The sequence below is a fragment of the Amblyomma americanum genome, chromosome 8 (genome assembly GCF_052857255.1).
Source record: "Amblyomma americanum isolate KBUSLIRL-KWMA chromosome 8, ASM5285725v1, whole genome shotgun sequence".
NCBI lineage: Eukaryota > Metazoa > Arthropoda > Arachnida > Ixodida > Ixodidae > Amblyomma > Amblyomma americanum.
Genome location: NC_135504.1, coordinates 37,683,628 through 37,711,191, shown reverse-complemented (window position 1 = coordinate 37,711,191; position 27,564 = coordinate 37,683,628). Strand labels below are relative to the sequence as shown.

The 27,564-nt window shown below is 46.6% G+C and overlaps 1 protein-coding gene and 1 long non-coding RNA gene across 2 annotated transcripts in view; both read left to right on the top strand.

Annotated features, from left to right (window-relative positions):
• Window positions 1-27,564, top strand: part of LOC144101385 (ribosomal L1 domain-containing protein 1-like) — a 486,157-nt gene that overhangs the window by 118,144 nt on the left and 340,449 nt on the right. The window lies entirely within an intron of this gene.
• LOC144100216 (uncharacterized) lies at window positions 20,447-27,241 on the top strand. The gene is made up of 4 exons (XR_013307560.1): window positions 20,447-20,515; window positions 21,577-21,725; window positions 23,147-23,223; window positions 27,014-27,241. It is a non-coding gene; the product is annotated as an uncharacterized LOC144100216 (long non-coding RNA).

Genomic DNA, 27,564 nt, shown 5'->3' with positions numbered 1-27,564 from the left:
GCCGAAAAAATAGGCGCTTTTGTATGGGTTGGTCGCAGATGCCTTCTCTGCGGTCCCTGTTAACAAAATTGCAGTGGGTTATCGCAGGAACCGGCTAATCTGTCATTGCCTATTATGTTCGGACATGCAGAGTGCTGGCGATGGTGGATCAATACCTTCATGTCGCCACCACAATTACTCTGCCCATATACGCACTGACTGCACAGTGGGTGACACTGAAGCCCCTCTGTTGTCACTGGTACTTTCAGTATCGCCAAACTTTGAAGTGTGACGCTGCCTCCTTTCCGTATCCGCATATGGCTTTTCAAGTTCCGACTTCCTTTTCCGGCCAGAAGTCGGCGTCCATTTTGTATCTGCTTGCATGCAATTCGCGCAGGTTAATCACGGTCGCGCACATCGTTTTTTCGAGACGTTGATCTACCGAATGCAGGTCTGTGATGCAAGGGCATATTTCGAGAGCGCCGTTGTTGTCAATGGGGTGCGAAGCCGCACCACGGCACCAACGAGCAGCGGCTTGAACGCTCAGATACTTCCACGCTTTTCACACTTTTCGCGGGGGGACTACAAGGTGCGATGCGATTGATCACAACCCCACCACAAAACGTCCCCACTATTGGCTATAGGGCCTGCATTCGATGGGCGTATTCATTGAATCTGTCAAGATTCCAATCCAATCCATTTCTTAGTCAATTTCTTCAAGCCCATCTACTCCAAACAGGAGTTCGACCTCAGCTGCCTAGGGCCTTGGTCGCTTTATGAAAAACTCTTGTCTTCCGTCAGCGGCGATATTTGGTAACAACTGCCATTTCCTTACTTAAATGTCTACAGACAGTCTATAGACTTCTTATAGACTCTATTGGCTTCCTATAAATATTTATTTTTCTATATTGATAGTCTATAGAGTGCATATAGACCAACGTCTACTAGAAGGGTATGGCCAAAAATCAATACATCGTCAATATACTGTCTACAGCGTTTGTATTGCCTACAGAGTGTACTCTACGACGTATCTAGAGTTTATGAACATAAGTTTATATACGGTCTATAGCCTGTCTAAAAATTATTTGTAAGGGTTGTGCCTCTAATCCATGTCTTCCAGTTTCAGGTTGTGGTGTTTCGCCATACAGCTTGTTCAAACTGGACTATTTTGTACATATCATTTTTCGGGTGCCCATATTACCTATACGACTGAAGACAGCGTTTTTCTCGGGGGATGATAAGCGCATCCTGAAGAAATAGGCGTTGCGAAAAGAATTGAAATTGGATGACCACCACGGAAGCAAAAGCATGCAATGCATTGACGCAGGCACTTGTCTAGGCGAGGGTTGTGATACTGCGTTAGGCGAAATCAGTGATCTTGCCACCCGTTTACGCTAGCTGATATTGACGCCGAAATGTCTGTCTGTTTTTCTTGCTCTTTTTCACAGTGATGCGTTAAAGGAGCTGGAGAAGACTGCACTGCTGCCATCTTCGATGCTTCGTCCAGAAGTAAGAATATCTTCTTAGAGGTGAATGACCGTAGTCGGGAATATATATATATTGAGAACCCAAAAGTGTGTTTCAGTAGCGTGACGTTGTGGGCAGATGCGCGTTCTCCGGCGGCAGCATTTCAATGCTGGCGAAGCGCAATGGCGGCCGTGTGCTATGCGACGTCAGTGAAAGTTAGGTTCCTTTTTAGCCTAAATTTTTCCGGAGACCAAGGGCCACCCGTGCGGCCCCTCTTTTTCTCATCTTCGTTTCAGTTTGCATCATGGTGGGTGTCCACCTCACCTCATGGTGGTGCCCACCAAGAAGTGACAGTTGCTGTACCCTTTATTTTCTTTGAAACCTTGTTATTTTATTTTTGAATCTTCGTCCCGCGGTTTCTTTACTCCATTTCCCATTGATCAATTTTGTATTGGATGAAAAAAAAGTCGAGTGCCATGGGTTTGCATTCTGTGGGCTCTTAGCAATGGGTGAAGCATTCAACCGGAATTGCAAAACATATTATATATGATACGACACTACGTCAACAAATCGGCGTTGTGGACGCGCTGTGACTATGAATTCCCTGTTAACCTGAATTAGACATATCTCAAAAGTGGATACTGGTGACCGACTTTACCATGTAATGTTGGGGGGTTTAGGTGATATGCTAGATTTGTTCGAGTGGTTTTTCTGAATTACCGAATGATACAACGCTGGATACTTTCATCTGATCGATAAAGCTAGGCACACACTCTGGCCATTACAATAAATAATCACACAATTCAATCAATCGATTACCCGACAGTGTACCAGTATGGTCATCGTGCGTGGCGACGGCTTTCAAGCGTCACCCAAAGGAAAGAGAACACATTAAAAAAGCCTTCACATCGCGCTTGAACGTTTTGCTTCAAAGCGAACAAGATGTGGGACTGTGTAGCGAAGTACTCCGCTAGTACGGATATTTTCCGCATCTTTTGTGCCATACACATTTCGATAAATTGTTCATAATCTTTGCAGGCACATCATGGCGTTTTTTGACGTGGATTCCCGACTTTCAATCCCTGGGTAGGGACTGAAGTCTTCTTGTGTGACCTGAACTTCGGAGCTGCACTGTCTGCAGTGGATGCTGTGATGCAGTGGCTTCAGTGAGCACCATTTATTACATCAGAGTCTGTTTAGTTGATTTTATTACAAGGGGCAGGGTTGAGCAGTGCACTGTTTGACTCGCAAATTGCGGCCTAAAGTTTCCTTTTTGTGGCTCAAGGACGTGACAGAATGTGAACCGAAAGCGAAAACGTAAAACCGCATGTGCTATGCGTTACCAGTGCGTCTCATACATGTGTCGAAATTAATCGTCATCCCTGCACTGTTCACTCCTTCCTTGTAACCATTTCGCACAAGGCAGGGCTCAGCCCTAACAAAATTTTCTTTAGAGAGTGTATAGACAGTCCATAGATTTCTGTCTCTAAATGCTATGGACTCACTGTACACAAACCATAAAGAACCATCTATAGGCAATACAAATCCTATGGAGAGTCTATAGATAATCTATGGATTTGTGGCTGTGAACTTTTATTAGAATTTTGTCTATGGATGGTCTATGGATGATGAATAGAAAAAAGAAATATGTATAGGAAGACAATAGAGCCTGTAAGAAGTCTGTAGACTTTCTATACACCATTTTTATAAGGGAGTTGTCCCACAAGTGTGCAATAAATGCCGTATCAATACTGCACCATTTCCTTTCCCCAAAAATCAATTATTATTATTATTATTATAAGCTTGCTCTCTCGCATAAGCAATAGGAACCGAACACACGGTGCTTTATTTAAAGAAACACGGAGGCAGACGGCAATCAATTGCAGGCGATTCAGCTGCGGCATCTTAATGTGGTTGTGTTAATCGTCAAGAAACTTCTCTTAGTAATGTTCCGTTGTTTAATCTTACCCGGCCTTTGATGCATACGCAAGGAACTGCAGCAGAATGGAATATAATGGTGTTAATATAGTTGCTTTCATTATTCTCGGCTGTTGAGGTAAAGAGCCATTGGACAGGTGAATAAGCTACACACACGAGGGGCGCCAGTGCTGCGACGGTGCACGCAGCACAATATGTTACCCTGTGTGTTGTGTACACCTTGTTCGTCGGTCTGAAGCCTCTTATTCTGTACAGCCTGCGGTCGCAAACTTCCAGCCTGCTTCGTAACTTGTTCTACATTATGTGGCACCCCAACAGGAGCAGAGTGAGTGATGTATATTCATCGTTGTCATGGAGACAACCGGCAGCAGACGCACCGAACGTCCGTGGTGCGTCGCTGTGCCATGCGCCCCCTGGTCTCGCGGCGACGAACCTGCGCGCCGAGTGAACTTGACGTCACGGCGACGCGTTGCACTGCCCGCTCCGAAATTATGTTCGGATATATTTTTGACATGGAGTTGCCCAAGCCTCGGATGCCGTGTATGGTAAGTATATGGTTCTCCAGCTACCATGTTTCAATGCTTATGCCGCATCGCTATTCTCCTCTGAAGAATCCGTAGAAGTTTACGCTTCCAATGCCTAGTGGCAGACCGTGAAATCATTAAAATTGATGTGGAATGGGAGTCGCAGGTTTATGAAAGCTTATGCGCGCTTTGGCATCAACTTCGTTACACGAAAGGATGAAATGTTATCACGGAAGGAACGCTTCTGCATAGCGAAGCGAGTTCTGTCAGACCTTCATTAATGGGGCAATTTAAATTTTGAAATTAATAGACATTTATCGCCCCTTAGATGAACAAAATGTAAGCCTGTGGCAGCAGTCTTTATCATGCCTGCAACTAATTCTTCGTCACGGTGCCTGTGCAGTTCGGCTGCTCTACCCAGGGATGCTGTGTCAAATCCCGGCCACATTTAAATGCAGGCAAAATCGAAAACTGGCGTGTAGCGTTCGATTTTAATATGCGTTAAAAGAAGAGACGCCGACAATCAGTCCCTAGTCGTCCACTAAGGTGTTCCTCATAGGCCGCGTGCTCCTCGAGGACGCATGGTACGTTGGCAACATAATATACAGTAGCATACCATACCATACCTTACCATAACATACAACTCCACACCACACCATATCATTCCATACACTCCCATACCATACCATTCCATACCATACCATACCATATCATACCATACCACACCACACCACACCACAGCATACGATGCCATATAAAACAATAACGTACTCTACAATCTATTGAAGATGGCGCCTAGCGTTCGAGTTCAAGGCAGTAGTCAGTGAAAGGTGAGCGTGATTCGTGGATGGAATCGTAAGCCGCACTGGCAGCCGGGGTAAAGGCTTTGAGACGCGGCCGGTGCACCTTCCATCTTCTACATCATTGCCAAGAATTTGAGAGAAGCGCTTCTAGTAACACTGCTTCTAATAACCATGCGCGCCACGTGGCTCATGTTCCGGAATATTAATGCATAAGCTTTCATGCAATCATCACAGCAGAAAAAAATCTTTCTTCTGCATCTTTCATCTTGCTTGTGCATCGCTCGTTGTCGTGTTTCTGACTTCAGCTCGATGGAGGGAGATCCACAAAAGTGCAGTGGCAGCTTCAGGGCATTCATGGCTCTTTGCACTCTCTACGTATGTCATCAGGATTGATAGTTTGTTGTCTCCTAGGTGTAGACGAGGCATTTCGAAGTAGCTGTAGGAGCTGTATCACCACTTGACTCAAGAACTAGAAGCAGTGCTCTCTCAAAACCTGTTGGTCACTATAATGAGACCTCTCTGAACATGCCACCTTCTTCCTTCAGAGTCATGTCGCCCGCGCAAGTGGTCTCACTGGCTACCCTTGTGCGCTTAGGGGTGCCCTTATGCGAACTATTTTGCCGGCGCTGATGGTGAGTCTAAAAAAATTGCAAGTAAATGCTCCAAACTAGAACTTAATGGTGGCCAAAAAATAGCCATTGAACGAACACAAATTTCGTCACTAGAGGAGGTCATAAAGTAAGCAATTTCTTCAAAATGGCCACAAACTGCAACCCTGACTCAAATCCTTTGAATTGCAGTGTTAGCAGTGGAAACACTTTTCCTTTAATAAAACCAGAATAGGTCGCCTGCTAAAGGTTTGTATAAGGCATGAAAGTGGAGTTTCCGAGTGTTTTTTTAAATCTCACCTCGAATCGTTCTGGTCTTTTCTGTAGGGATGGCTCTCCTGGAGATGTGGTACCTCGCCACGAGCCCCAATTGGTCCCGGTTTTCAACGCGTCAATCTGGAATTCATGGGTGAGTTCAACTGCTATACTTCTCAGTGCCTTAGGCGAATGCAGGGACAATTAAGATCCAGCGAGAAATTTCCACCAGATTACTCTCGCGGCACTTCTACAGCACTTCGCCTCAATGGTGCAGATCTGAGGAAGCGTCGATGAGGTCTCCTCACGTGTTTACACCGCAATGCGCTGCGCTGCCTCTGCACACAGATGTACTAAAAGTGTTCACAGAAGTACCTGATTCTATGAAATGTTGGAAATGCAATAGTATAAGCAGGGAATGATGGACTCGGCGATCAAATCTTGGCCGGGACGGCCGCATGTCAATTCAGAGGAACTAGAAAACGAACCTATAGTCTGTGATGTCTGTACATCTTAAAAAAACCAGCAGCTTGTAATCAGTCCCCGTTAGTCCACTGCGGCGTCCCTCATAGTCTGCGTGTTTCACGAGGACGCAGGGAACAGTATGTTGGTAACATAACACACCATACCATGTCATACCATACCACGTACCATACCATATCATACTGCACCATACCGTGAAGGGAACAAGGGCGGGAAAACCTAAGTGTGCTTGCCAACGTTTTGACAAGTGGACTTGTCTTCGTCTGGAAAAGCGTTTATCACTGGCGGGGTTTAAATTGGACCATCACTCCGAGGAGGAAGGCCCGGTGAGAGAAAGGAGTGGGTGATGTGGGAATGGGCTCAGCATTGGGAGGGTGGAACTTGTGCAATCATGATGGCTGCTGAAGTTGATTAACCAGAGCTCCTGCAAAACAGTGAAAAAAAATCGGCCAGCTCGGCATAAAGGAATCTTGAGGTGTGGGTGTCGAGAGATAGCAGGTGTGGGCTTGAAAGGGTGTGTGACCAGCTGGGACAGGTGGCTTGGTATGACCAGGTGGCTGTGTTGACCTGAAAAACTAAGATAAGAGTTAGTAAGCATGGCGGAATGAAATATCCCGAAAGAATTAGGGAACGGAGAAAACAGAAATCAAGAATGTAAGGTGTGTGTGTGTTTGGTGCTAGGGAGGGGGGAAGAGAAGGGGGTGCATTGGAGAAGAATGAGCAAGACAAGTGTTCCAGAGAAGTGATGCCAAGAGAAGCAGGGCACACGGTAAAGATAAAATTGAACGAAGAAAAAATTGCCATTAAGGGAGGTAAAGGACATGTCGTGCCGAAAGGGCAGGGTGAAATAAACGATTAAGCCTTGATATGAATTGCTGATAAATGCTCTGAGCATGTGCAAGATCTGTTAAAGAATTACGCCGCTGCCGGAATGTACCTGAGAGATTCTTAGTTTCCTCTGGTTATGTTAATTTCTGATGGTTGTAAAATTTTAAATTTGTGTAGTAGGAATGCTTCTTTATAATTTCTGTCCCATGCAGATTTCAAGCGTGATGGAAGAATGTACTTTCCAAGCTCATCGAAGTTGTGAGCACGTTGGTAAAAAAATGTTCCGCCACTGCCTTCTGGAGGATCCTTGCTGTGTGAGCTCGATGACAATTTAGTCTGGCGCTCATTGCTTGCCCGGTTTCTCCGATATATTGTTTCCGACAAGAGGAGCATTGAAGCATGCAGGTAACATTGAACGACGTGCAGTTAAAACTTGTCTTTTACTGCAGATTGTAACCATGCTTTACCTGCGTAAAAATCCTTCCAGTAGCCGTGTTTCAAATTATATGAGTGTGAAAGCATACGCTCAGCATAGCAAAAATCTTGATTTTATATCTTTCATCTTCTTCTGCATGGCTCGTCGCCGTATTTCTGACTTGAGCTCCCCGATGGAAGAAGACCAAAACAAAAAATCTAGTGGCAGGTTCAGTGCCTTCACGGCTCTTTGCTCTATCTACATAATCAGGATTAATAGCTTGCAGCCTCCTAAGTGTGGAAGACTATTTGAAGCTGCTGTAATAGTTGTTCCACATTTGTCTCGTATGCGGAAGGTGCGGGGTTCGATCCCCAGTGCCACCGTGTACCCACCGGTGATAGAATGGGTACCAGCATTCCCCTGCCTGGTGCTTGGCTTCTTAGGGTGAAATGGTTGGGAAATGGGTATTTGACCCCACCTTGTGCAATGTAAACTACCTTGTGCCATGGTGCTCTTTGGACAAAGCTGCCCTTGTGTCATAAAGATTCATCATCACAGTTGTTTTGCAACTTGACTAAAAAGCTGGAAGCAGCGATCTCTCACAGCCGCTTGGTATGTGACCCTTGCCCTTTAAATATTTCTTCAAAATAACCACATACTGCAATCCTGAGTAAAAGCCTGTGAATTGCCGTGTTAGTAGTGAAAAAAAAAGTTTTTTATTTACAAAACCGAGAAGAGGCAGCCCGCTCAAGTTTTGTAAGGGGTCAAAAAAGAATTTGCTAGCGCTTTTCTTTTTTTTTTTCAATCTCACCACGAATCGTTCTGGTCGCTTCTGCAGGGATGGCCCTCCTGGAGATGTGGTACCTCACCACGAGCCCCAAGGCGTCCCGGGTTTCAACGCCTCGACCTGGAATTCATGGGTGAGTTCAAATGCTGCACTTCGCGGTGGCTGAGGCGAATGCACGGAGAATTAAGATCACGAGAAATTTCCACCAGATTATTCTTGCGGCACTTCTACAGCACTTCACCTCAATGGTGCAGATCTGAGGAGCAATCGACAAAGCCTCTTCAGGAGTTGCCCTTCGCCGCCTCCTCACACAGGTGTCCTGAAAAAAATAAAAAACTTCCCAGGGACAGCTGACTCCATTACGTGATGGCAATGGAATAGCTGGTGTTAGCAACCTTATAAAAAGTGCTGTCACTCCCCCCGAGCCACTAGGAGAATATTATCACCGACTGCGTAATTTGGCCCCATCAGACTTCCGATTCCATGGTATTAATAAGCAGAGAAAAAATTGGTGCTAATTTTATGCTCTCCATGCATATGCCCTTGTTGCGGTTCGTATTAAAAGCAACTTAGTAGGTCGTCGCAGGAACCGGCTAATCTGTCATGATAGCTTTTGTTGCTGATAACTTTGATTCGCTTATTAGAAAATGCTGCCAGAGGTACGTGTGTAAGAGGGGTGTTTGCTCGTCCCTCTACATTACTGACTCGCTTGCACAGCATTTTTTGCAGCTCTGCTGAATTTTGCGTAGGCGCCATGCAGCGTGTTGGCGATGGTGAGCTGCGACATGAAGACGATGGTTGCTAACCGTCGAAGGCTATGGTTGCTAACTGCCTTCTTGTCCCCATTAAATAGACGTTTTTAACATGCCACAAGCGTGTTAACAGGGGTGTATACCGGTTTACCGGACGACTACTGCACACGCATTGTGACACGGGTGGGACCAGACGGGGCACTGCGCATGCGCAGGAGGAGGGGAACTGGCGTACGTCACCGTTCATATGTGTCCGGCATGCTAAGAACTTGTAATCTCTTCCAGTTAAGATTCTGATAGCGGAATTACGTCGATGCATATCACCGTGTTTTTACGCACAACTGCTTGCAAAACAATTACTTCGCAAATACCACTTTTCGTGCTTACCATGTTACCTTTACCAAACCGCAGGCTGCGTAAGCACGTCACACAGAACGAGCGATGCGAGAAGCAGGGCATACATGACCACCATGTATGCAAAAACATGTCATGCACTGACAGTGGTGGTAGTCTAGGTGCGCCTTGAGGCACTGCATTACTCGAAATCTGTGATGCTGACACTTGTTTGCAGTTGATAAAACTGACTCCGAAATGCCGGTGCTTCTTTTTTATTTCAGAGATGCGTTCTGAGAGAGACCTGGAAGAAAGTGAAGTGCCCCAGGACTCGTCCAGAAGTAAGAACATCTTATTTACACGCGAATGACCGCATCCGCTGGGATGAACTTGCGCAGATTACAAAGTGTCTTTCAGTAACGTGACGTCATGGGCAAAAGTCTGTTATGTGGCGGTTTCGTTTGAGTGTGCTATGCAGTGACAATGCTAGTTAGATCCCCGGCTGGTCTAAATTATTCCAGAGCCCTCAACTACGTCACTTCTTTCCCTATTCCTTCTTTCACTCCCTCCTTCTTCACTTTCTTAAAGGCGTGGTTCCGGAGTCCACCAGGAAGTGGGACAGTAATTGCGAAATTTCGTTTCCTGGGAACATTGTTTTCAATTTCTTTTCTAAATCTTTATCCGATAGCTTCTTTACCTCATTTGCCATTGGTAACTTCGCATTAGATACGATACCCGTCGAGTGCCGTGGTCTTACGTTCCTTAAGGGCTTACTTCGCACCAGCTAAAGCAATCAACTGGGAGCGCAATAGTTAGAATACATGAAATGACGCCACGTCAACCTGTCACCGTTGCGGGCGACCTCTACTTATAAATTCACCGTTAGCCCATACGTGCCGAAACTTTGGTATTTTGAAAATAACGGAACATTTTTTTCATATAGAATGCTTCCTTCACATCAAAACTAAAAATCAACCTGCCATTGGTGAAAACAATTTCCTCAACACATTAGAGGTAAACCATTGTCTTCCCGTTTTGATGCCTTTCGGCATTTAGGGCTGCCTTACAGGCTCCGTTACACGGTTGAGAGGCGAAAACTTGTTGCTCGATCACTTTTCGCAAATGAGGTACATGGCGATACAGGTATCAATGAATACGTGGTGTGCCGTCATATTTTTGATGCGGTCGACAGACTTGGCTTCCCTCTGTCGAGTATGTAGCCTCGTAGCCTGGCCTAACTTCGGAGATGCTCGTCCGCAGTGGAGGCTGTGGGGCAGTGGCTCAAGTGAGCACCGTTGAGTTTATTTAGTTGATGTTGACATAAGAGGGGAGAGTTGAGCAGCGTGATGTTTTACTCGTATACTGGGTCCCCAATTATTCATCCAGGGGCACAACGGCGTTGCAGGGTTTCAACCGAAAGTGAAACACGAAAACGCTCGTACTGTGCCATAGCAGTGCACTTCATGTGTCATAATTAATCCTCATCCCTGCACTGCTCACTCCTTCCTTTAAATAATTCCTCACAAGGCAGGTAGCAGGTGTCTTCCAAGGATGCAATAATTTACATGCCAGAATCTTGAACTGTAGCTTAAGCAGTCAGATCCGAACGCTTGACTCAATAAAGAAACATGGCTCTGCATGATAATAAACTGCTTACGACCAAAGTTGCTATATATAGTTAGTGGCTGACTTAACCGGCAACGAACTTCGCTTGAAATGTTGCGGTTTTTACTCTTGCCCGATCTTTGATGCTGAGGCAGTAATAGCAGCCCATGAGGGTATAAGTTTTCGGGGGCATTTTTTCCGTAATACTTGGCTGTTGAGGAAAAGATTGAAGAGGCGATGAACAAACTACGCACACGAGGAGAGCCAGTGTTGTGACAGTACACACAGCAAATTATATTCGTACCTGTTTTGTGTGTATACCTTGTTCGCCTGTCCGAAGCCCCTCATTCTGTACAGCCTGAGGTCGTGAACATCTAACCTGCTTCATAACTTGTTCCACAATATGCGGCGCCCGAACAGGAGCATTCTGAAAGACATCGCTTCCTCGTTGTCATGGAAACAACCGACCGCAGACGCACCGGATGTCCTTGGTGGGTCCATGTGCCATGCGCCACTGGACTGGCCGGGTGAACGTGGCCCGTCACGGCGACACGCTGCGCTGCCCAGTGCGGGAAACATGTTCGTCCACATCTAGGCTATATAGCTGCCCAAGAAGCGGATACCCTTTGTGGTAAGTTTATCGCTCTACGCTAACGACCAGATTGTAGTGTTTATGCTTCGTCGCTTGTCTTCTCTGAAGAAGCTGTATGGATTTACACAGCGATTGCTTAGTGGCACACTTAGCAATCTGGGACAAGGATGTGCAAAGGGGGTAAAAGTTTCGTGAATGCTAACGCGGTCTATGGCATCGGCTTTATCGTTCGAAGCGATGAACTGTTATCATGCAAGAAACGCGAAGCGCTCCACAGCTTCTGCCCAAATGAACAAGCTCTGAACGATGGGTCTTCATTGATAGGGGTAATTCAAGCCTTTAAATTAAGAGGAATTTTTCTCTCTTTCAATGAAGGAAAAAAAGCCTGTGACAGCGTTCAATCCGAGCACATAAGATCATTGTTTTGTCTGCAAGTAATTATATGCAACGGTGGCTGTGCACCCAGACTGCTCCACTCAAGGACGCGGTGTGAAATCCTGGCGAGCACAGCTGATTTTTTAATGCAGGCGAAACCGAAAACGAGCCTGTGCAGTGAGATGTCAGTACATATGATAAAAAAACACATGGAGGAAGTCAATCCCAGGTCGTTCAATACTTCGTCCCTCAAAGCTTACGTACTGCTCGAGGGCATCTCGTAATTTGGTGACATACCATACCATACCATACACCATGCCAAGCCATACCATACCATACCATACCATACGATACCATATCATACCATGCCATGCCATACCATACCGTACCATACCATGCAATGCCATGCCATACCATACCTTACCATAGCATACCATACGATACCATACCATACCGTACCATGTAATGCCATACCGTACCATACCATACCATCTATTGAAATTATCGCATGTCGCGCGAGGTCAAGTTAGAAAACTGTGTAAGGCGAGCATGGCTCGTGGATAGAATCGTACGCCATATTGACAGCCGGTGTAAAAGCTTTCATACGTACCTGCTGCACCTTTCATCTTCGACACCATTCCTCGCATTTCAATGCAGGCGAAATGCTAGATGTCCATGCACTGTGCAATGTGAATGCACGTTAAAGAACTCCAGGTGGTCGCAATTGCATGGACCCTCCACTACGGCATCCGTCGTAGCCTGAGTCGCTTTGAGACGTTAAACTCCGCACTCCAGTCTAAACCAAACCTGTCCTAGGGTGCAGAATGACTCCGATGACCATCAGTAATAACGAACCCTGTCACTAGAAGAGTATCTTTTTTTTTCAGAAATATCTGGAGGGCTTTTCTGAAATTATGTCTCCATTTGTGGCCGCTTGGTCTCTACAGGACGGCTTCGGAGCGCTGGTTGTGGAAGGCTTCTTTACCTGCATAGTGGTGGACGTCATTGTCGCCTTGTCAGTCCTGAACTTGGAGGAGCGGGTGTGCCGCGACTGCTGTCTGCGACATTCAAGGTACGTGTGGAACGCGGAACTGCCTAGTACAGTCGGGCTACTTCTAAATGAAGATGAATTGCCTTCGCTGCATTGAGGGTTGCTGTGCCCACGTGTAGGACAAAAAGATAGAGGTGGAAGGAAAGGCTTGATCTTAGTTTGAGGATGGAGCGGCAAGCTGCTGGAACGAAAATGTCAGTTGTAAGGTTAACTGGATGTAAGAGAAGACAGTGGGTGAAGTATACGGCAGTTAGTGATATCCCAGTTATTTTGAAGACATAGACATGCATCGTACAGTGTAATGCATAGAGCAGACAACCGATGGTGCCTCAGGCTAACAGAGTGGATTGCAATAGGAGATAAGCGTAGCAGGTAGGCAGTGAGAGGTGGGGGGGGGGATGAGTTTGGCGTATGTAATTGGGAAGTTGGCGGTCATACGGAGCCTGCGGCTGGCGCAGGGGACGCTGAATTGAGGGACATGAGAGAAGCATCTGTCCTGCAGAGGACGTGGAATCACTGAGGTTGCGCATCATGCACCTACACGTGGAGGCTACCTAGGCCTCCTCAAGCGCAGGCAGTGCTGTGACAGGACAAAAACAAAGCCGTCGACCCGTCCCTTTGTAACTTTCGGATTAGGCACCATCTGCTTTTTTCTTGTTTATGCACCTAAAAATCTGGAGGCAACTCGTTGTCCAGTGAAGACGCGTTCGCATACATTTTTGCTTATGTCGCCGCGTTTGAGAACCCCTGTTTTCTGGAAATATTGAAGAATTAGCAGACCTAACTAGTCATCAGCGTACTTTGCGTTAGCTTCGCCGGGCGCATCTCGGAGGATTTCTTCCCGAACGAGTAATTAGGGCCTTGTCGTTGGTTTCAAACGCGCTCCATGCCCCGCTTTTCTGCACAGCTGTCATTACCAACTAGCTCCATCTGTCGGCTGTCAGTAGCAAACCGCGTTACTCAGTGTAAGTATTTTCATTCGTAACTGAGTGAAAACTAAAGAGTGCTGCGAGATGGGGCACGAAGGTGTTGATACTGATCTCCTGTCCTTCCTACTCACTGCGGAATGAGACTCAGAAAATGCGGCCTGCACTCGCATCGACTTGTTCCGACCGCCGTAGGCGATGAAAGGGACGTACAGTCGCGAGCAAAAACCATTAGCACTAGTGACGTACTACCACAGCGGCAGACAGCAATGCTCGACGCTGCGGTTACGTACACGCCGATAACAAAAGGGCCAGGTGCGTTCGCAAAGCATCGTGCCACGCTAGCCGCGCGGTGCGATTTTTGCCTCTGCAGTGACGTTACTGCGCTAGTCTTTTTTACTAGTGACTGTACGAAAGGCTCGAAATTACCCCGGCACTTTTTGATATTCGCAGCATGAAGTGGTGGCGGTCACGGAAATTAGAGGCTATTGTCTAGATTTTTATGCCTGGTGATATCCATAAGCCGGAAGAGGGCATGTATCGTTGCAGACGAACATACAAAACTGAGCTAAAGCCACATTGGTAGTGTCACTGAAATTGAGTTCGCTATTAATAATGACGAAATCGTTTAATCAGCCATTTCGAATAATTTGCGTACCTAACAAGTCAGCAGCATAATCTGCACTACTGGATTAAATGCCGTACTTTGGTCAAGCTTCGCTGTGTGCCTCGCAGAGGACTACTTCCCAAACGGGTAATTAGGGCCTTGCCTTTGTCTGAAATGCGCTCCATGACCCACTTTTCGGAACAGCAGAGCCCATGGGCTCTGCTGTGCATTACTAGCTAGTGCCATCTGTCGGCAGTCAGCAGCAAACGCCGCGTACCTCAGTGCGCGTATTTTCATTTGTAACTGAATGAAAAACTAAAGAATGACGATTGTCTAGATTTTCAGAGTATGCCATATTGCTAAGTCGGCAGAGGGCACGTTTCGTTGTAAAGATACAAAACTCAGCTAAAGCCACATTACGAGTGTCACTGACATTGTGCTCGCTGTTCATGATGATGGAATCATTTAGCGAGGAAAAAAAAGGAGGGGGGGAATAGGGGAAGGTGGTCGGGTCCTCACTCCATTATTTTGTTTGCGAAAGCCGCCGTTCGTGCTCTGTCAACGCGATCTCGTTGATTCTCGAGGTCTGAGCCAGACAGGGCTGTTTCCATGCTTCCCAAAACGGCTGTTCTATTAAATCCTCAAACTATTAGCCTGGCAGGCCCAAATTACTTGATTTCGGCCTGCATATGGGCCTTCCAATTTACACTGATTTAAAAGCTTCTGCAATTATCTTGTGAAGTTTAGCCGGATTGTGCTTGGTGAGTAGACGCTGCTACTACTAATGATTATATAGTTATTTTACATAATTTTTCACGATACACGAGGCCTTCAGAAAAAAACCTGCCGAAAAACCAGCTTAACAGGGTCGCAGGCCCCCCACATTTGCAGTTTCTATAAAGTGAGCAAAAAATAATGTGGACAGAATTTCTGTCACAGCAAATTAAAAACAAAAGCATGAAAGCGCACTACATGCATAACAACACGCGAAACTACACGGCAAGCAAGAAACATTGTATTTAGTGACAGCATTCTGCCTATGAATCACGCAAAAAAATAATTCATTGCTTAAAATACACAGGGAGACACTATATTTTGAAAAGATCGTGAAATATCTTCACCGGGATGTTTTCTAGCTTGATAATTATAGCACGTAAACTGTTCAGTATTCTGGGTTATTCATTTTGCAGAATTTCTAGACCGCATGTTACACTACTTGTTTTCATCTTCCATGGTTGAAAATTACGCGCGTTATAGGATTATAGGACATGCAAAGGTGATTCAAGGCTGAAGCCATTCATAACATTGCGTGGTCGCATAGTAATGCTATGTAGAACACTCCTACATGAGGCAATCTGTGGGGTGGGTGCGTGATGGTATAACGGTTCCTCAGTGGCATGCCTCTCTCTCGCAGACTAGCAGCAACACCCCACACTAACACTGGTCCGACTCCCCTGTCCGAGCCCAAAGGACGGTCGTCTACAATGCCTGCATCGCGTCTGCGTGACGGTTGCCGTCACGAACGCATCGTCGCCGCAGCCTTCCTTGCACTACGGTGGGCGCGTGAGTGGCTTTTCTTCGCTAAACAGATTTCTTCGCTACTACTGCGAAAGCAATAGCAGGCTATGTCCCGTGTTTCGTGTCCGCAAAATTTGTACGCATGATTACGTCGTTCTGTGAAGATGAATGTGCAAAATTTTGATGGCGTTAGATAGTGCGTGATGAGCTCTTCCTGCGGGAAAAATTTGGTTGACGAGCTGTAATTAGTTATTCAATTAAACATGAAAATATCACTCGGACGTCACAGTAGCCATGGACGTAGACATAGCATCTCAACGTGACAACAGACACGGACGTCAGCATGACACCTGGACATCACCAGTTACGTCATGGAACGCGTACTGGCATCATGGAAAAAAGACCACGTTCTAGAAACTTCCATGACGTCAAATCCGCTGACGTCACTGCATGTCGATACATAGAAGCAATGAAATGCTTTCCAGAGTAATATGCGTAGATATATCACAAAATGTTCTACATTGATCGGGTTATGCGTCAGTACCTTTCGCATTCTGCTTGTTGCTAACCCTTCACTAATTTCTTCTCGCACAGTTTTTGTGATCAATTAATCGGCGTTTAAGCATGGCAAGCTCCGAAGTTCACACGATTGTCTGTCGCCCTATGCAGTTACTCTTTCCCGGATACTGCTTTTGCAGACACCTCGGTGGATACTCGCATGATGTCACTAGCAGTTCTCGTGTTGCGGAATGTTACGAAAGATGGAAAAAGTGTGGGTCATCAATCTGGATACAATAACACAGCATCCTATTTGGCATCGGTGGTAAACGCTGTTGCTCTGCTATCTCAAATATAGCAATTTTCAGCTGGAGGGAGCTTTCCCATTTTCTTTTAAAGAGAATAGACATGAAAAAATTTAATTTAGTTCTCTATTTTCAAGATACAAAGTGCATTAAAGGTGCCTTAAGTCACTCGCCACAAGCCATTCGGTTGTAGAAGGTGGCTGAGGAAACTTCCACCAGCTGCATGTGGAATGCGAAGTCAACTCTCAGTTATTCCAGTAAGGTGTCCTTTGCAATATTGTGAAGAAGGACGTTCTGGCAGGCTAGTTGGTTCATAATGAAGCGAACGAGTTCAAACTGTGCCAACAAGACGGTGCTTAAGGCACACAAATTGACAGACAAGTCCATTTGTGCTGAGTTGGAAGTCTGCGCTTTGTCTGTCCATTCATGTGCCTTACAAACAGTCTTGTTCGCGCAGTGTGTACTCGTTCGCTATATTGTGAAACGCTGCAGACCTAGGATGCCCAACATTCTCGGACAAAAATCTGATAATTAGAAAGTTATGGTTATCGAAATATTGAAAGTTATGATCAATTTTTTTCATGTGTAGAGAATTTATTTTTCGCACGCGGTTTGGATGAGCCGAGGATTACCTCTCACACGCAACTCGCAAGGAGAGGGTTACATCGCTATGTGCACAGGACACAGTTTTGCGATCGCACTTCTGGATTTGCCGATCGCGCACGAATTTTCTTGCCATAAACGTGATCTTTTGCGACATTTTTACGCTTGCAGCACCCTTTCCTGTACCATCCAGCCCACTGCTGCGCACCGTGAGCAACGGGCAGGTAAAGGTGGCAAGCCTTCATCAGGTAAGCACTGGCTGCGGGGCCAGTTTCGAGCTGCTGTGTCTACCTCCCTAAGAGAGTGTTTCTTCCTTCTGACGAAGTTGTAAGCTAGGCATCGAGAAAAAATTCGAACTGGCTTAGCTAGGCTATGCCAGCATATAAGTAGCGAGAGGTACGTTTCCCTGGCTGAGCTTGTTTTTTTGGGGGAAATTCGGATGGTGTGATGAGTCACACGATGAGCCTTCAGATCCTGTTCTGTTGGTTCCCGTTGACTGACGCCTTCCATAAACTACATCTAGGCAGCTATGGGCAGTCTATTACACTCGGCAGTCTGGCATCTTCGTTTGGCAAGGCATTCCTATCTTTGTTCAGGCATCTCCGATGCTCTCTCCGCCTTCTGACGCTCATTCTCTGTTTGTTGAGTAGCCAACTTCCAGGCGACAACCTCAGGATCGGAAGAGTTAATCTTCTCTTCTCTATACCGCCGTTTAGCAGTGGCTGGACTCTATGCATCCATGTCAAACTTTGTGATACAGCCGCCCTTTACATCGCCTTTTATACACAATGCTGCGCATGCGACACGCGGTTCGGATGACAGAGCGGCGTGCGGCGAGGCGGCGACGAAGAACGCGGCCCACCTGTGGGGTCTATCTGGTTGCCATGGTATCGGCGCATGCGCAGAATTGCTCATCGACGTGACGTCACGCTCAGTCTTGACGGTATGAGTGGGCGCGCGGCCGCTGCGACGGCGAAGCGCACGCCGCACCTGGCCCTCTCCGGTTGCCATGGTAACGGCTCATGCGCACAACTGGCCTGTCCCATGAACTGCGAAATGGTCGACTGGTAGCTCAGTGTAGGTCTCGCTACAAAATGTCTGGAGCAGATAAATTCAGTGTTGGAATCCTCTTGTGGTTAATCTTCTTAAGCCCTTTGTATCTCAACGACACCATTCCTCTATGTGCCAGTGCGGATGAGAAATTGTGATGTGTTTTTTAATGTTCAGCTTTGTGTGCCGGTGTCATATTTTCCTTTTGTTTTTGTTACGGATCGAAAATGTGCCTGTCAGGTCCGCTTTATTTTGACGTAGTGGATTTGCGTCACAATGTGTTAGCAGGGAATGAGGGGAACACTAAATGAGGTTCCAGATGGAAACACACCGCGGTGACACCTGTTTTAAATGTACAAAAGGTGAAATACAAAGTGTATAACCGAAGTGACATACGGAACGAAACTGATTTTTCCAGCTATTCCAGGCTTAGAATGACTTCAGCCACCAAACGGCTTTGCGTGCGTAAACTGAAGTTTGCTTTCAGGAATCTTTTTGCATTTCACCTTTGAAACACAGTCGCCTATACACACTGCCACTAAAGTAGCGATGCCGTTACATTCCAGTCTCCGCATAGCGTTACAAATAATTTCGTTGTCGTTTCATTCGGTCCTGTGCCATTAGTCACTACTCCTTGCAACGTAAGCCGAGGAAGGAGACGTTACGCAGGTCAGGGCTGATAGGTGCCCTTTATGTACCTTATTTGCATAAACACAACACGTCCTCGTGTCGCACTGACAGATCGACACCGAGAATTAGCGGAGCAACACGGCGACTTCATCGGCGTGAATCCCGTCCGGCAGGAAAAATTTGCCGTGTTTGTCTGCCATATTTACGGAGTATGGCCCATGTGACTTAACCAGACCGGATGCGGCAGTGCGACGACCACACCAGCCTTGTCAGGGGTTGGTCGTTAGCTTCGCAGCCTTCTTTTCCTTTCATCAATGTTTAATTCATGGCCAAATGAAATGAAATGAAAATGAAAAGTTTTATAGGCCGCAAGCCTTAGTGGCACTGCTCGGGCATTGTAGCAAATTCTTGGTAATGACCATACTGAACCATACCGAACCGTAAGTATTACCGCGCCGGACCGTACTGAACAGTACCGTACTCCACCGTGCCACACTATGCTATATCATACCATGCCATACCACGTCTATACCACACCATGTAACAGAAAAATTAGCTAGCAAAGTGTCATTGTTTTATGCCTTTGCCTCATGTTGCTTATGCAAAATGCCGCTGTGCCGCTGGTCACTGTACTTAAACTTGAGCTTATATTGGTACTGCTGATGCAGCAACCGCAAATTTATGAGAGTGCCGTGTGCTGCAGGCGTGTTTTGAAAGCATATGTGCCCCAGCTCCATGTACACGATACTTGCACAAAGATGAAACACGCTTGCATGCAGCAACGCAGCTATTATAAGTGACAGAGTAAGACTCATTCGCTACATTTTTCACTCGTAGGAAAGCGACAAATCCGTGTGCCATTTATGTTATTTGCGCTGCAAAAACATTGCTTTGTTGTGCTCTTCACAATATTTATCGTGCGCCGTTGTTCTGGAACCTTGGAAGGGTGGTGGAGATCGAGAACTTCTTTCCTTCAGATGCCAATGGAATTGTCCACTGGAAAAAAAAAATGCGTCATATTGGAACTGAAAAACAAGTCCTAGGGTGCGTGAGTGCAGACTCCTGAGCTTGCCGCCACGGTGACACAGTGGATACGGGGCCCGGCTGCTGTGCCGAAGGACGCGGGTTCGATCCCAGCTATGGTGATCGAATTTCGATAGAGACGAAATGCTAGACGTCCGTGCACTGTGCAATGTCAGTGCACGTTAAAGAACTCTGGGTGGTCGAAATTGCAAGGACCCTCCACTACGGCATCCCTCGTAGCCTTAGTCGCTTTGAGGCGTTAAACTCTGCAATCTAATCTAAACCAAACCAAGCCTGTCCTAGGGTGCAGAATGACCCCGATAACCATCAGCGACAACAAACCCTCTCCCAGGAAGAGTCTTTTGTTTTCAAAATTATCTAGAGGGCTTCTCTGAAACACCCTGTGACCATGTGTGCGTGCTTGGTCTCCACAGGTTGGCTTCGGCGCGCTGGTTGTGGAAGGCTTCGCTGCCTGTCCGGTCGTGGACGTCATTGTCGCCTTGTCAGTTCTGAACTTGGAGGAGCAGGTGTGCTTCCGACAGCTGTCTGCGACATTCAAGGTATGTGTGGAGCGCGGCATTGCCAACTACTACAGTTGGGCTACTTCTAAATGAAGATGAACTGCCATCACGGCATTGAGGGGCGCTGTACACCTACCTTGCTAGTACCCACGTGTGGGGCAGCGGAAGGAAAGGCTTGAACTTAGTTTGAGGACGGAGCAGCAAGATACGGAACGAAAATTGTAACGTTAACAGGGCGTAAGAGACGACAGTGGGTAAATTAAAGTATACGTCATTTAATGGCATCCTAATTATAATGAAGGCACGCTTTGTTATTTCACGCATTCAAAACTGAACTAAAGCCACATAATAAGTGTCACTAGCATTGTGCTCGCCGTTAATGATGATGAATTCGTATAAAGAGGAAAAAAAGTTCCGGGGGAATAAGGGGAAGGTTATTGGCTCCTGACTCCAGTATTTGTTTGCAAAGGTCGCCGTTCGTGCTCTTTCGAGGCGGTCCCGTTGATCCTCGAAGGGCTGCCTTCCATGCTTCACTAGTTGGCTGTTCTATTATATCTTTACAACTACTAGCCTGGCAGGCCGATTGTACTTGATGTAGGTGTCCTTGTTGGCTACCAAAATTGCACTATGATTTATAAGCTTCTGCAGTTGTCTTGTGAAATTCAGCCCGATTTTTGTGTTCGCTCAGTAGACGATAATATAAACATAATAATAATGTTAATAATAAAAGACATTTACATGATGCAGGAGGCCTGCTGAAAAGGCTGCCGAAAAGCCAGCTTGACAGGGTCGTAGGCCCTCATAACATACATAACACCACGCATAACATGCCTAACACCACACGAAACTCCATGGCAAGAAAGAAACATTGGATTTAGTGACAGAATTCCGCTATGAATCCACACAAACTTAATTCACTGCTTAAAATACACAGGGAGAAACTATATTTTGAAAATATCTTGAAATGTTTTAAACGTGATGTTTTTTTCTGGATGTTTCTGGTGCGTAAATTGTTCAGTATTCTGAGTCATTTATTTTGCAGTATGTGTAGACCGCATATTGTTCTATGTGCCTCTCACTGGCGTGCCTCTCTCTTGCAGACTAGCAGCAGCACCGCACACTGACAGTGGTCCGACCCTCCTGTCCGAGCCCAAAGGTCGTTCGTGTTGAATACCTGCTTCGCGTCTACGTGACAGTTGGCGTCATGAACGCATCGTCGCCGCAGCCTTCCTTGCACTACGGTGGGCGCGTGAGTCTCTTTTCTTCGCTAAACAGATTTCTTCGCTACTAATGCAAAAGCATTACTAGGCTATGTTCCATGTTTCGTGTCTGTAAAACTTGTGCGCGTGATTATGTCGTTGTGTGAAGATAAATGCGCAAAAGTTTGACTTCGTTATATAGTGCGTGATGAGCTCTTCCTGCGCAAAAAAAATGTGGTTGACGAGTGGTAATTAACTATTCAATTAAACATAAAAATTACACTGAGACGTCACAATAGCCACGGACGTCGACATAACATCTCGGCGTCACAACAGCCACGCACGTTGACTTAACACTTGGATGTCGCCCGATGACTATCACGGACGCGTACTGGCGTCGTGAAAAAAAAACCGCGTTCTAGAAAGTTCCATGACGTCACATCCGCTGAAGTAGTACGTCGTCACTGCATGTCTATGCATAGAAGCAACGCAATGCTTTCACATTTCTCCAATTCGGGTAGCCGCAGTTATCTCGAAAGTTTTGCAGCGTCAATTGCGCAGATGGATAAAAAAAGGTGTTCTACATTGATGCTGTTATGCATTGGCACCTTTCTCATACTGCTTGTTGCTAACCCTTCATGAATTTTTCTTGCGCCATTTTTGTGATCAAGAGAAAATCGCCGTTTCAGCAAGAGCTTTGAACAAGACCGCATGGCAAGCTCAGAAGTGCACACGGTTCTCTGTAGTACTGTGCACTTCTTCCCGGACACTGTTTTTGCAAACGCCTCCGTGGATACTCGCACGAAGACACTAGCAGTTCTCCTGTTGCGGAATGTTACGACAGATGTAAAAAAGTCTGGAGCATCAATCTAGATACAATAACACAGTAACCAATTGGGCACCGGTGGTAAACGCTGTCGCTCTGCTATGTCAAATATAGACATTTTCAGCTGAAGGGAGCTCCCCCTTTTACATTAGGAAGAATAGACATGAAAAAAATTTAATTTATTTCTCGATTTCCAAGATACAAAGTGCATTTAAGGTGCCTGAAGTCACTCACCAAAAGCCATTCGGTGGTAGAAGGTGCCTGAGGATACTTGCACCAGCGGCATTTGTAATGCGAAGTCAACTGTCAGTTGCTCCAGTCAGGTGTCCTATCGCTATATTGTGAATGGCTCCAGTCCTAGCATATCCAACATTCTCGGGCAAAATTTGAAAATTGAACAATTTTACATTACTATTATCGAAATATTGAAGGTTCTGATCTATTCTTTTCACGTGTAGAGAATCTTTTTTTCGCATGCAGTTTGGATGAGCCGTGAATTGCCTCTCACACGAAACTCGCCAGAAGAAGGTGACACCGCTAAGCTCAGAGGACGCAGTTTTGCGATCGCACTTCTGTATTTGTGGAAAGTATGATAGAATTTTCTCGCCATAAACGCGATCTTTTGCGAAATTTTTACGCTTGCAGCACCCTTGCCTGTACCATCCAGTCCACTGCTGTGCACCGTAAGCAACAGGCAGGCAAAGCTGGCAAGCCGTCGTCAGGTAAGCACTGGCTGCGGGTGCCAGTTTCGAGCTGTTGTGCCTACCTCCCTAAGATAGTGTTTCTTGTTTCTGACGAAGTTGTAATCTAGGCACCGTGAAAAAATTGGCAGTGTCTTAGATCGGCTATGCCAGCATATACGTAGCGAGAGGTACGTTTCCCTGGCTGAACTTGTTTTTTGGAAACGCAGATGGTGTGATGAGTCACACGATGGCCTTCACATCCTCTTCTCTTGGTTCCCTTTGACTGACGCCTTCCATAAACTCCATCTAGGCGGCTATGGGCAGTCTGGCATCTTCTTTTGGCAAGGCGTTCTTTTTGTTCGGGCGTCTCCGCTGCTCTCTCCGCCTTCTCACGCTCATTTTCTCTTTGTTGAGCAGCCAAGTGCCAGGCGACAACCTCACGATCGGAAGAGTTAATCTTCTCCTCTCTATACCGCCAATTAGGAGCGGCTGGACTCTCCTTCTGTGCATGCATGTTAAACGTTGGGATACAGCCGCCCATTACATCTCCGCCCTTTCTGGTGATAGAGCGCGGTTCGGGTGGTAGAGAGGTGTGCGGCGAGGGGGCGACGAGGCGCGCGGCGCTGCTGTGGGGTCTCTCTGGTAACCATGGTATCGGCGCATGCGCACAACTGGACTCCCATGCACCGCGAAATGCTCGACTGGTAGCTGAATTTTGTAGCTGTACAAAATGTCTGGAGTACATAAACTCAGTGTTGAGAGCCCTCTTGTGGTTAATCTTCTCAAACGTTTTGTTTCTCAGCGACACCATCCCTCTATGTGCCAGTGTGAATGAAAAATTGTGATGTACGTTTTCGAGTGTTCAACTTTGTGGGGCAATGTCGTATTTTCCTATTGCTTTTGTTACGGATTGAGCATGTGCCTTTGAGGTCCGCTTTATTTCACTTAAGGGAATTGCGGCACATAGTGGGGGCTTGGGATGGGGGGAACACGAGGACGTTCCAGACGGAAACGCACGAGTGACACCTGTTTAAATATACATAACTTGAATTACAAACTGTAGGAGAGAGGTTACATACGGAACGAGATGGAGACTAATTTTTTCAGTTATTCCAGCTTAGTATGTTTTCAGCCACCAAATGGCTTTGCGTAAACTGAAGTCTGTGGTCAGGAATGTTTTTGCATTTCAGCTTCGAAATGCGGGTGTCTATATGCACTGTCACTGATGTAGTCATGTTGTTACAGGCCAGGCTCCGCATTACGCAACGATTAATTTTGTTTTGTCTCGGTGTGTATTCCGAGGACGGAAACGTGACGTGGTTCGAGGCTGATACGCGGCATTTGTGGCTCTAATTTGCATAAACACGTTCCGTGCTCGTGTGGTACTGGTGGGTCGACGCCGACGATTACTAGAGCACGGCAGTGGACTTCGTCAGTGTGAATCCAGTCTCGACGGTGAAAACGTGCTCTAGTTGTGTCCCAGAATTTCGGATTATGGTTAGTATGTCTCAACCGGACTGGATGCGACAGCGACAGGAGGCTGGCTACCCAAGGAGCAGGAGCAATCAGCCCAATATTTGAAATGAATGGCTTCACTGTGGTTCTTTGTAGGGCCGGCCTTAGGCAATTTATTTTCAATATTGGGTCGACTACTTGTATCGTGGGCAGCAGTGGTGCCGCTACCGGACCAGCCGTGTCTGCTGTTGGCTGTTAGCTTCCGTACAACCTTTTGCTTTCATGACTATTCACTATTTATTTGAATGTCAAATGATATCAATAGAGAGTGAAATGTTGCAAAACCCGCTACCAGAATTTCTTTACCGGTAAGAACCTATGGTATCGTGTGAAGGGTTATGTTGGATTGCTATTTAAAGTGAAAGCCGGATATATCGAACTTTAAAGGAATGGCGAAAAAGTTCGTTATGTCCTTGATTCGATATACAAAAAACGGCAGAAGATACATGTGCCTTAACCGCGAAGCAAGAATACATTGCTGCCAGAGCTCCGGTCGCTGGGCATCGCTATGCCCCAACCTGCTTTGCTTTTAAACCGCAGTAGACGGGTTTTTATAACTAGCCACTGCCTATCACAAGTTGTCTAATACTGTAACCAGTACACTATGAATAGAATAATTGGTCATTAAAATGAAGGCACAGTAAGTTTCCGCAACGCCGCCAGAATCGAAGTGAGTGAAGCAAGCCTGGCGTGGGCGCCATTCGGCTTTAGTTTTGCTCACTTCACCGCATGACAGAAGTGCGGCGTTGAACATTAGTACAAGAGATCGAAGGCCACCCTCAGATATGTTTCGCTATCACGTCATGAAAGGGTTTAGCAGAGCTAGCGCTGTTAGCAGGTGCCCAGGGAGGAAAGCGATCTGAGATTGCCGTTAGGAGAAGCGCCACTCTCAGGGGCGTTGCACCGAGTTCGATATATCGAATGAGTGGACAAATTCGAGTTGCATATACTGCTCGACCTTCCTATAATTTTACACATTATTTTCGATGGCATAATCTGCGGGCTCGATGTAGCCAATGATTCGTTACTCGGGTTAGATATATCTGAGCTTGGCTTTATTGTTTACTTCTTGCGGTGATGTCGGCGTTTAATGGTGTCATGTACAGCGATTGCGAGCAAGAAGTGAGTTTTTGCGAAATCGACGAATGAGAGACTTGAATTGCATTGAAACGGGAGGGAGGGGGTTATATTGGCTATATCATGGTCAGCTGCCCCTCGGCGACCAGGAGCAATGCAGCGGTCGGGAATGTTCAGCCGGGTCCAATCGTTATGGTGGTTGCTAATCCCATGGAGGTATGGGATCGTGCTCTCCACGACACTGCAAGTGGGGCGCTTCCCGAATTCCCAATGCCAAGGGGCAGTAAAAGGCATGTAGAGATCCAGACTGGGCTCGTGCGAATCCGGGAACCCGAAAAGTGGCGAAAATTAAAAATATAAAAATCTTCACTTCAAGCAGGATCTCCGTTTCGGTACGAAAGGTGTATCACTCAGCCGCAGCGCGATGGTCTCCGATTCCGAAGAGCTCAGTGCTTCGCGGAGGTGTTGTTGGTTTGCGAATAAAGCCTGGGTTCTGCGGAACCCAACCTTTGTCGGGAACTGGCAAAAATAATCGACCAATTAGAAAAACCCGAGGGCCAGTAAACCCCGAAACTTGGAAACGTCAGGGCGGTAAAAAATCGAGTAATGGTTAGTAAGCCGGTGAAAATCCCATGTTGGCAAAGACTAAGGACTGTGCTGTCTTTTGCAGCCTTCTCGACAGCTTCGATGAGCTTAAGCTGTTCGTTGAGGTCACAACCGACCAGCAGGGGTAGAAAAGCGCATGTGTGGTTCCTTAGATCCTGCTTGCCCTCACATTCCCACGTAATGTTGTCTAGCGAGGGATTAGAGTCTTCGCAGCTGGGACAATCTTCCCTATGCCGGATATATGCGGCTGTATAAGAGTAGGTTTGGTCAAGTCCCATTTCAATGTTTCGCGAGTCCTGGAATTGCTTTTTTCTCGAGATCTTCGTGTCGAGGATCGCAAGAGCCCTAAGGGCACGATTCTGTTGCGGGTGATCAGCGAAGGACATGGCACCCGATGATAAAGTAGCATTGGTGCCGCGCGGTTGGCGTAAGCTCTAGCTAGTCTATTTGCCGCCGCGTTTCCGGGTCGTCCTTCATATCCGATGAATGCGCATGCACCTGGGTGGAAATTCGATTTGCTTCTTTCGTCACAATTCTGAGAGCGTTCCTGTCGATACCGCCGTAGGTAACATGCGCTGTGTGAGTGTTTTGTGTGCGTTTATGGATGAAGTGTGGTGGTTTCTACATGCAGAACTGCTCAGACTGGCCAGGGAGTCAGCAGAGTGATGACGGAGAGACGGGTGGATGGCAGAGCACCACTGCCAGCGGCAAAGCACACTGCTCCGAAGAGGACATCTGATACCCTGCCGCCATCCCGAAAGGGCCTTGACAGGGAAAAAAGGAGTCCTGCGTAAAGGCCACCAGATTCAACAAACCGGCCGGTGTCCCTGTTACCTGATTCGCAGAGAAAAGAGCTCGAAAGGAAGCGAAGTACTTCAGCGACCAAACACCAGTGGGGAAGAGAATGCTGGGAGAGATGATGCTTCGACGAGACGCGGTGTTCCATGGATGCAGCGTAGACAACGCCGAAAAATTGCAGCCTGGCGCCAAGATGAGAGGCCACGGCCTGACGACCGAAAATCAGTACTGCAATTATATAAATACAAATAAATTATGCGGTAATCTATAATTTTCGAGTGGTTCGAACTCGTTGGCAGGTGAGAGGAAAGAGTTAAAAGGAAGAAAGAGCCACCTTCTGTGCCATTACACCCAAAACCCTGCCTGTGTGTGGTACCATCTCTC